Source organism: Camellia sinensis, unplaced genomic scaffold (genome assembly GCF_055761805.1).
Source record: "Camellia sinensis isolate YWXY unplaced genomic scaffold, ASM5576180v1 Unanchor3, whole genome shotgun sequence".
Lineage (NCBI taxonomy): Eukaryota > Viridiplantae > Streptophyta > Magnoliopsida > Ericales > Theaceae > Camellia > Camellia sinensis.
The window spans coordinates 11600914-11612862 of record NW_028129178.1 but is presented as its reverse complement, the minus strand read 5'-3'; positions in this window follow the sequence as shown (position 1 = coordinate 11612862).

Genomic DNA, 11949 nt, shown 5'->3' with positions numbered 1-11949 from the left:
AGCCGTCACAAATGATAAATAAAAATAGGTAAAACGATGCCGTTTTAATAAGAGTTTTTTTGCGACGGACATTTGCCGTCGCAAATTATTCACTATTTGCGACAGAAAATTTCTCCCGTCTCAAAATTTTTTTTTTTTGCAACGGTAGACAAGGCGTCGCGAATACTTCCGTATTTATCACACCTTTTCGTGTATGTTTATTAGCGACGGGGTAACTGCCGTCGTAAAAGCTATTTATTTGCGACGGTTTAAACTGCCATCGCAAAAAGTTTCGTGTTTTATAAGGACTTTTCTTGTAGTGATATTAATATATTTTTTTTCTTTTTTCTAGACAATCTTACGCTGGATATATATCTCAAAGTTTTGGACTGTGAACGTAAGATTGATCATTATTTTGAGTGTTTGATCCAGAGAACCTCCAGCAGAATATGAAAGGAAGTCCAAAATAGCTGTCATTCATATGCCAAGAAAGAAGCATGCTTGCCACCTCCACCGCTCTGTCATGTGATTCAGGAGAAGTCCACAAGATTGCGAGTGTTCTGTTTTTATTGTTTGTATTATATCTATAAAAAGGTTTGTATGTCTAGAGTAAAAGTGTGAAGTGGTGAGAGTCAAAGAGAAGAAAACAAATTTGTAGAAGTGTTGCTCTGTATGTTATTCAAATTTAGTAATTTGAATAAGTTTTGCAATTTCTCTTAGTTTCAATCACTACAAGTGATTGAGTGATTCTCATCCACCCAACATAGTGTTCATGTTAGATTTCAAATTCCATTTAATCATTGTTTGATTGTTATTTGAGTTTGATCATATATGTTGAATTTTGATTAATTGTTTATTTTTTTTGATTTGTTTGTGTTGTTTGTGATTCAGAATAGTGTTTGTTTACTAGTTTGTAAATATGAAAGTAAATTTTTATCTTTGCTTGTTGTAGTTGCTCATTGTAAGATATATTTTGCTCTTTTACAGTAAAATTTTACTCTAATAGTGCGTTCTTGTGTGATTTGTTTGTGAACTCGTAGTAAAGATATGTTTCCTAATTGATTGACAGTAAATTTTATTGTGAATCAGAATAAAATTTTACTATGAATAATAGTAAAATTTTAATGTTTACGTCAATTTTGACAGTAATTTTTTTTAAAAGAATTTTATAGTCAATCTGAATCTTGTTTGATACATCTTGATGAGAAAATTCTAAAAATACTAATTTTTTTAAAAAGCGACATTTATATCAAAAGTTATATAATTTTAAAATTTAAATATTAAATTAGTCACTAAGGTTATTTCGGTAATAGTGGTGTGTGTTGGACTTTTCAAGAATATATTTTTTTTTGGTATGACTTTAATGCATTAAAGTTTTATTATGAGAGGGCTTTGGCCAAATTCTCCTAGATTTTTATAACTTTGATTTTATTTATACACTTATTCATAGTTTGCTTGGATAAAAAAATATTTTTTTATGTTCAGTGATGGTAATGGTGATGGTGATGAAGGTAAAGATAGAGGTGGGGCAATGGTGGCAGTAGTGATGGTGTTGGTGGTTGTGGTGATGGTGGTGTGATAGTGGATGTGAGAGTGGGTGGTGGCAGTAGGGTGACATTAGTGAGACTTTAGTTCGGAAAATATTTTTCATCTTTTAGAAGTAAAAAAAAAAAATCTGCCAAAATAAGCTTGTTTTTCATTGATAATGAAAAATATGTTCCATTGACTTTTGTTTTTCATTGTACCAAATGCTTGAAAAACACACAAAAAAAAAAAAAAAAAGAAAAAAAGAAAAGAAAAGAAAAATTCTGCCAAAACAAACAGAGTATAATAGAGTGTGTTAATAATACATAGATTTTGATTGGTTAAGACTCGTGAAGCGTACTATTTGGTGTGGAATTACTATATTGTTTAGATATGAAGTTCACATATTTAGACTATCCACATTTTATAAATTATTCATATGTTAAAAAAGTGTGTGAAGAAATTCAATTTCAAATTTTAATGTCCAAATCATGTGAAAGCAACAAACAACACGTCATTAATAAGAGAATCCAAGGACTATAATAAAAATATATCGAAAATGACATCATTTTGGACACAATATTAATACTAGTCTCAAAACAAATCCTGAAATGTTAGTCCTCCTGTTAGGAGACCTGAAAACTTCCAACGTTGGTTCTAGATTTCCATTCTCCAACGAGCCTAATTATTGTGCCTAGGGCTTAGAAACAAACACAAACAAGCAACCAAATAAGAACACACAAAGATTTACATGGTTCGGCGAGTCGTCTACGTCCACAAGTAGCGAAATTTCACTAAAACTGAATAAAGAAATTACAAAATATTTCTCACTCTCAACCTCACCTCACTCACTCTCTTTCTACCACTCTTGGCTAAGACTTGATACTCTATACTTGCTTGCTCTTTGCTCCCTTCTTACATCCCTGTTTATATACATATTTTTGGGGCCAATAGATTCTAATGTATTTGGCTCCAGTTTACCTTTGTTTATCTTAATTTGCCTTATGTGATGTATCCATGATGAGAGTTTGATTTTGGTTTGTCTTTGGCATGCTTGAGGGTATACTAGTGTATGTTTGCATTAGCAGTAACATCTAAGATTATGTAATTATCTATCTAATCATTTTGTTTAAGGTGTTTGATGTTGCAAATTTTTGGTGAGTTCCTCTCTCTCTCTCTCTCTCTAATGTAAAATCACTTTTCAAGAGTCCACTGTTTTCAAACACAGTTAACTCTGACACTAAGTTATAACACCTCCAAAATATACAATATAATCCGTAACAAATGAATCCGGATGACAAAGTAACAAAAAACACAATAAGATGAGAACTCTCTCACATATGTATATGATCAGTCAATACATAAGTTCAAATATAATATGAAATACAAAGTATTAACTACAACTGAAATTAACATCCTTAGGATTACATCGGCAAAAGAAAATGACGTAACCCTTAAAACACATATGGCATTCGGCCTAGAAATAAAGGCACGTGGCCACAATTAAAACAGTTTTTCTAGCTCGTCTCATCTTTCACGTCAATTCATGATCGTGGTATACCACCAGTACTTGAAAAGATTTTAACAACGTGGGATAAACAAATAGTCCAGTAGGCAAAATCTTTAATTTCAATTAATATAATTCTATACATATATATATGATTATGATGTTCTAGATTGTACATATATAATATGACGTTTATCATTTTTGTCCAAAAACACTTAAATATTTCCAAAACTCTTTCATTTTACCTCAAAAACTTATATCCGTATTATCCGACACAAGTCTACTCAAATCTAATTGCTTCCAAACACTCACATAATTCATAATGATTTGCACTTACAAGTCATCACTCACAAAGTAGTTCAATCCATACTTATACATACACACCAAAAGTGAATCCCAACACTTATACACCACCTAGTCTCACTAAGCCCCTCGTAACCAATCTCACTATACCAGTTGCTAGAAGGAAAGAATGTGGTACCTACTTATAGCTCACCCCCGCTTTACCAGTTGCTAGCTGAAAGGAACATGGTATCTACGTATGGCATAACCCCACTTTACCGAATGCTAACCAGAAGGAACTCGGTACCTTTATATAGCACAAAACAAATCACAATACAAGTGTATCTCAATTTATTTGCATTTATCACCATTCCCATTACATAATCTAACAAATCATCAAATCACCTAATTATCATCACCTTAGTTTGCATATCACGAATCATTCACAAATGGGTTTCCGTTCACCCTAGGTTGAGATATTTCTACAATAATGCAATTCTCCATTGATTGTCAACAACAATTATCTTTATCAAAATATCCCCAAATAGGCAATATTAGAGCATAACTAACAACAATGTATATAATGATACTCTCAATGACTTCAATAACGTATAAAATGAAACAATTTCCGAATTATTATCCATCTTAATCAATAGTTCAAATTCTTATCATTTCATCAAATTACATCTTTCAATTCTAATTTCTCAAAATGATTACAAATTTCTAATTTTCACAATTTATTTTTTGGGTGAATAATTTTCACAATTTATATAATGTCTTGTATTTCATAATGGTTCAATTACATTAACACAATCGTCATCCATTTCCAACAATTCCAAAGTTTCAATTAATAACATTTCTCATCAATTTCATATATATAATTAAATTTTCCATTTTTCCCAATTTTACGAAGTTCATGTAGATTAGATCTTTTTCCTCAATTTAGGGCTTTTTTTCAATTTTGAATACCCACTGCCCAATTAATTTTAGAAATCTACATTTTCTTAAGAAAATTTAGAAGAAATACTTTGTACATCCCCAAACTCAAGATTTCACATTTCATGCTTTGAAAATTTCTACACATTTATGCAAGAAAATACCACATATCCATCTGTAAAATTACTTAAGAGAAATTAAAGAAATCTTTACCTCAAATAGAGAAAAGGAGAAAGAAAGCTCGAAAAATTGAACGTGCTGAAGTTGCAGTCAGTCCCGATCAAGATGAAGCTCTTGACATGCTCTATATTTTGTATCAAATGAGCAAAGTGAAACTCTAACTCTAACTATGGTGGATCAACATTTTTGTAGAGTTTAGGTAAAGATTTAAGAGAGATGAGAGAACTCTAAGAGAGAGAGAGAGAGAGAGAGAGAGAGAGAGTAAAGGAAAAAGTGGGGAAAGATAGAGAGAATGGGCCAATATAAAGTGCAAAGGAAAAAAGTGGGTTTAGGCCCACAAATTTGGCTTAAAATGATAGCTTTTATGTGCTGAATTTGAATAGATCGCTCAAGCGACCAAAGTTGTGCCCGAGCAGTGATTGAAGGCTTGTGAGATCTCTACTTTCTGAAACAGGCCCTCGAGTGGTCAAATGTGCGCTCAAGCAATGAATTGGTGCTTGCAGGATCTCATTCAATTTTGAAAATTAGAGCTGCCTAGGTCTATGGACTGCTTAAGCAACAAAAGTTGCGCTCGAGCGAAATGCACTAATAACTCAGGCACTCAAACTTCAAATGGGTATATCTCTCGTCTGGACTCTATCTTGGGATGTTCTTGTGTCTAAATAGAAGCCCCAAAAATAAGCTTTCCAATGTTTCTAGCCTTACATCAAGGTTCAAAGTGTGGAGGGGGAAGAAAGATAAAAGAGTAAAGGCTATTCAAGAAATAAATATCCGAATTGAAGGTTTTGGTCCAATCTTACTCAACCGTCATGATGACACATCAATCAATTCTCTAATATCAATTAAGGAGGTTCTCAATTATGACAATCAAAGAGCCAAATGTACTTCTATTAAGTTAAGTAGTCTGAAGGGCTACAATTTGACTTGATCGTCCAAACTTTATACTTTATGAAGATTGATAGGATTTGGTAAACTGACCTTCGGGGCTTTAGAGGTTTGAATAGTTGTGAAAATTGTGTATTTAAATAAAACAAACAGATTCATATTTAACTAAATTGATTTACAGAATGAGAAATCATGAGACTAAATCATACAACTTGATGAACATAAATATTCAATAAAATAAAATACTAAAACAAAATAGTAATAGGAAGCAAACCAAATCCTATATGATACCATAGTCTCCTTAAAACAGATTCGTTGCCTCACCGTGGGTGTTGGAGGTATGTCGGCGTCTGTCTCCCAAGATACGACGGTTAGAACCCACTAACGCAGAAGCACCTTTTGTTTAGTTTTGGCAAACTGACAATGGCAGTACTCTCTCATACATGAAGAAGATTATAAGAGCAGACTGACTGTATAGTATGAGAGCCAAAATTCTGTATTCCAACCGAAGAGGATGGTTTCCTTTTATACACAATGGAGGAGACAAGATGAGCCTTTCTACAACAAATGCAAAATTCAATTTTTGCCAAACTGAAGAAGTAATGTAAGGAAAATTGATGGTGTAAATCACCATCTTAAGTGTAGAAGTTACACACAATATAGACTTGTGTATATCTATAGCTACCACATAGACTTAACCTAAAAAGATTAGGTTGGTGGACCACCAATCTAGCTCAACCCAAACCTAACCCAAAGTAAGACTCAAGCCTCGAGCCCAAGCCCAAGCCCAAGTCCTAAGTCCCAAGATCCAAGATCCATGATCCACGACTTATGACCCACGGACTACAGACCATGGACCACGGACTCGACCCGGTCCAGTTTGGATGAATGGGCGGTGAACGCGCACGCGCATGGCAATTTTCGCACAACCAACTTGGACCAAAGTTTTGGCCCAAGCACATCATTGAATCATCCATAACTCCCTTCCTTTGGAAAATTTGGATGTCCCAAAGGGTTCGTGCCCTTATCCAAAACTTGGGATTTAAATACCCATTAATGTTTTCCTCTACAATCAATGTAGGATAGGTAGTTATACACTATTCCTAATACCTCATTCATGAGACCAACTTTATGAGATAATTTTTCATTCAATTTTTAATGATTTTTTGTCATTCTTTTTGTGGTGTAAAGATGTTGTTACAAAGAATCTAAACCTATTTGATCCCACCTCAACCAGTGGTTGAGACCTACTTTAATTTCCCAGTCACCATAACATCATTTTTTCCAACAATCCCCCACATGAATAAAAATTGACCGAATAAAGAAACCGAACGACGTTTAACAGAAAAGATTCGGAGAGAGAGCACACAGACTAATCTTGCATCAAAAAAAGTAAGTATTGGCCTTGAACCTTTAATAGTGAAAGCCTATCTGATTTACTGGTTAACTAGTGAATGTGATGTCTTGAACTGTTCTGCCGTTTGTGTAAACTGAGACAATAGACCTCACACAGGAGTCAGTTCGACCATTGTTCTTATTCTCACTAGTTTGTTTGGTATGGCCTTGGAACACTAGCCTGGATTAGTGAGTGTTTTTAAAAAATTCGGCCTTGTCAATTCTTAAAGAAGTGACCCCACTTCGCACTCACATAGGTAACCTACCCCCACAGGGTATTCAAATCACTTAGGTCATTAAAAGCGTTAGCTTAACCTACTACCCCTATAGGGTATCACTGTATAAAGGAATGGGTAAGAGGATTTACGTCTTCAGTGACTCACCTGTTACACGCAGTTAGGATGTCTCTTTGAACCTAGATCCTGGGATCTCCAGTCAATTAGGTTGGATTTTCTGCTCCGGTAACATTTACTAAAGGCTTCAATCCTATTTCCCTTGATGACATTTTCACTAACTCTCGAGTTAACCATTTGGTTAGCGAATTCGCAATGTTTTCCTTAGACTTTGCATAGTCTAGAGTGACAACTCCATTAGAGAGTAGTTGTCGTATGGAATTATGTCTACGACATATATGTCTAGACTTTCCATTATACATATTACTTTGTGCCCGACTAATCGCCGATTGGCTATCACAATGAATACAAATAGTAGGCATAGGTTTCGGCCAACGTGAAATATCTTCAATGAATTGGTGAAGCCATTCAGCTTCTTCAGTTTCTTTATCCAAAGCAATAAACTTAAATTCCATCGTTGATCTCGATATACATGTTTGCTTGGAAGATTACCAAGACACGGCTACCCTTTCGAGGGTAAACACATAATCACTAGTGGATTTGGAGTCATTTATATCAGATATTCAATTAGCCTCACTATACCCTTCTAGTATCGCTAAGTATCTGGTATAATGCAACCTATAATCCTAGGTTTAACAGAGATAACCTAACACCAGCATAATGCCCTTCCAATGAGTAGCATTAGGATTACTCGTGTATCTACTAAGCCTGCTAACAGAGTAGGCTATATTCGGCCTTGTACAACTCATCAGATACATCAAACTCACAATGATCCGAGAATATTCTAGTTGAAAGACACTCACACCATTATTCTTGGTCAAGTGTAGACTCAAGTCTACCAGTGTCCTTGACACACTTGTATCTGATTTATCAAATTTCTCAAGTATCTTCTCAACATAATAAGATTGAGAAAGATGTTCTGGTAATCTTAATACCCAGAATTATATCCGCAAGGGCCATATCTTTCATGTCAAACTTAGAGTTTAATAATCTTTGGTAGTTTTAATCATCTCATCCTTACTACCAACAATGAGTATGCCATCAATGTATAGATACAAAATGACATAACCTCTGTCAATGTCTTTGACATATACGTATTTATTACACATTGATTCTAAACCATTTGACAACATAAGGTTGTCAAACTTCTCATACCATTGCTTAGGAGCTTGCTTCAAATCATATAATGATTTGACAAGCTTATAGACTTTCTTACTTTGCCCTAGACTAGAAAACCCCTCGAGTTGCTCCATGTAGATTTCTTTATCTAAATCTCGATTTAAGAAAGTTGTGTTTACATTCATCTGATGTATCTCCAGACCACATAAAGCTGCTATCACAATCACTATGCGAATGGATGTAATCTTTGTCACAGGTGAATATGTATCAAAGTAATTCAGGCATTCACGCTGCCTGTATCCTTTGATAACTAGTCTAGCTTTATACTTATCAATTGACCCATCAACCTTCATCTTTCTCCTAAAGATCCATTTACTCCCCAAGGCCTTACTACCTAGGGGTAGATTAATTAACTCCCAAGTGTGGTTCTGTAAGATGGAATCAATTTCACTTTTAATCACTTCTTTCCACAAAGGACTTTTAGGTGGAGTCATAGCTTTATGGAAAGTTTGAGGTTCTCCATCTAACATATAAGTCAAGAAGTTCAGACCAAAGGACTTGGAAGTCCTAGCCCTCTTACTCCTTCTTGGCTCATCTACTTCCTCTTCTTGATCACTATCACTAGGATCATCTTCAAGTTCCTTCTTAAAACTTTGAACCTTTCCTCGAGTTCGACAAGGAAACACGTCCTCAAAGAAAGGCGTATCCTTTGACTCCATAATGGTATTCTTGTGTATATATGAAATATCAGACTTGTGCACAAGAAACCTATATACACAACTATTTTGTGCATAACCAATGAATATACAATCCACGGTTTTTGGACCTATCCTAGCCCTCTTAGGTATAGGTACCGCCTGTAGACGCGCCCGCGGAGGGGGGCCTTATGCTACTACAGTTCGGACTCGCGATTTGTGTTGTCGCGGTTCTTAATCTGAACCAAAGAGTTCAAATCTGGCAAATCGTTTTGAGAAACAGATTTTTGAAAAAGTAGTGCCAAACATGGACTGCTTTGCCAGATACAGAGTCGCCACCTAAATATTTTTTAAATGGGGAAATTTAGGAAACCCTGACTCGGTGCCGAAGGCCACATGTCCGTCATCACCGGAGTTGTCTCGGCTCAGGAGCTTGGGTACGATCGGGGAAGGTCAGCTATGAGCACCCCCTTTCGCCCGGTCCGAAGACCGGCCTCTACTAACCATGATATCCGTTTTTGAAAACGTTATGTGTTCTTATTCCAGTTATTAGTCTAGAATTACTATGTTATGCGCACAGCACACAAGTATAGACTAGATTGCCTAATTTGGAAACAAGCATTGCATATCCGTTTTGTTTCGAAAAATGTTTTGAAATTTGCTACTCGTAAGTAGGCTAAAACACGGATTTCAACGAGTTTTTCCAACCCAAACAATCCAACCTTCACCCACAGGCATTAAAACATTTTAACACATAAGCACTTAGCCGCATGGCAGGCATACTGTCATGGCAACACTCATACGCATGCGGGGTGCTAAAGCATAAATATTTACATCGTACTCCGCGCCAAAACAGTAAACTAGTTAGCAAACATACATGTCCTAGTTCATGTTAAAAATGGCTAATGCATCACATGCAAAAATGCAATCTAGGCAGGCTCGGCTAACCCTAAACATGGCATGTGAAATGCGATCAACTACCACATATTCAATTTGTGAATTGAAGTACAGATGCAGTTAGCGTGATGTACCGAGCCTAATGTATGTAATACAAATGTATGGATGCACGCATGCATAGCATAAGGTATGCTAATTTTAAAGATGCCCTAATCTACCATCATAAGCAGGTAAATAAAAGGGAAGAAAGAAGTGGGGATTGGAAGACATACACTCCACTCACACACACTTATTACAGATTTGCCCTCACTCAGAGGGACCAAATAAATATTACAAATTAATTAACTACGCAAGCTAATTAAATATTACAAATTGCCTAATTAATTAACAAATTAAATAAGCTAAGAAAAGCAGTAAAACCGCATCGGGAAATGCACCGCCATGCATAGGCTGCCTCTGTTTTCCTTCCTTCACTCCCCTGGAGGCTGTCAAAACCTCAGGACTGCTTCCTTGGATGCTGGGAGACATCACCGGCTGCATGGAATTGCCACCGGCAGTGGGATGTGGCCACCGGCACAAAGTGAAGCTGTCGGCAGAGAAATGATTGCCGGTCGGCACTTTACACTGCCGGTCGGCAGAGTGTTCCTGCAGAATCTGTAAATGACAGCAACAGAGGGCAAGGCAAAGCATGGCAGCACAATTGAAGGCATATATGCACCAACCATGTCCCTTATCATGGTAATGACTCAAAGGGGCATGTGCCTCGATTCTCGGACCACCAATCACGCATTTCCATGCATGATGGCCCAAGGAATCAAGTATGCAACTTTCATGTCAAATGAAATGCAAACCAATCAAACAAACTAAGGCCCAATTCCTATCATCAAGTCAAGGAACAAGGCATGCATGCAAGATGCAATGCAACCTAGGCATGCAAGCTAAGGATGCAACATGGCATGGCAACAAACTTATGCAAGCATACAAGCAAGCATGGGGCCATGCAAACCAAATAGAGGGTGAACTTAAACATGAATTAGGTAGCCCTAAATAGGCCTAAAACAGTGGCCAAAATGCCCAAAAATGGAGGCTAAACACACATGCACACATACACATGTTATGGTCCAAGCATCAAGCATTAAGCAAGCAACATTCAAGCACACTCGCAAAGGGATTTCATGGACAATTAGCATGCAGCATGAGCTCTAAAATCATGCTAAAACATGGTGCCAAACCAAGCAATAAATCAAGCCAAGCATGCAACAAATGGCCTAAATGCTCAAAGCAAAACAATGGAGTATTGAACTACACTTAGCAAGACCAAACATGGCATGAACTTATTGACCAAAAACAGAGTTTTAGGACATTAACACAAGACCTAAGGATCACTTAGATGGCATCCAAATGACTCAAAAACAAAGGCATGCATAATCACCAAAACATGGAGCATGAGATGACAACCTTACAAGGCATTAAAGGGACAACTAAAGCAAGCATGCAAGCATACTATAAGGCCTGAAATGACATGGTGGATGGTCCCAAATCACCAAATCAATGCAAGAATGGCATGCTACACACTCACACACTTAAGGCCAACAAGCCAAAATGCAAAGGGGATGTATGATGCATGCCAAAATCAACCCAAACACTTATGGACAGACCTAAAACATGTCAAGATAAGCACAAAATCTTCACAAATGTAAGCCTAAAACATGCTAGAAACAAAGGCACACAACCTAAGACATGTTAAGGAATCACAAGGCATTACATGGCAACTATGCTAAGCATGCATGGGGTACCAAAACCAATTTAAAATCATGTTATATTATGGAAAGATAAGCATGAAAAATAGTCTATACATGCTCAAACACACACTCAAACATAGGCTCCCTTTAGAGGCCAAAACATGCCCTTTTCAAGGACAACAAGGAGAGGGGGTGGCCCTCTCCCTTTAGAGACTTCAAGGCACCATCTCCACCACTGAAATCCCTCAAGATTTCAGTGGTGAAGAGGCCCAAACACCAAAGTCCCGAAACTAGCACAAAATAGCACAAAATGAGGCCTTTCAAGGCCTAAGAGGGGTCAAACACCCTCAAACCACAAAACACCCTTAATAAACAATCAAGAGGACTAAAAAATAGAACTTTTTTGTGTTATACAATAAGCACGAAAACAGCTCTAAGATAGGTAGAAAATCAAT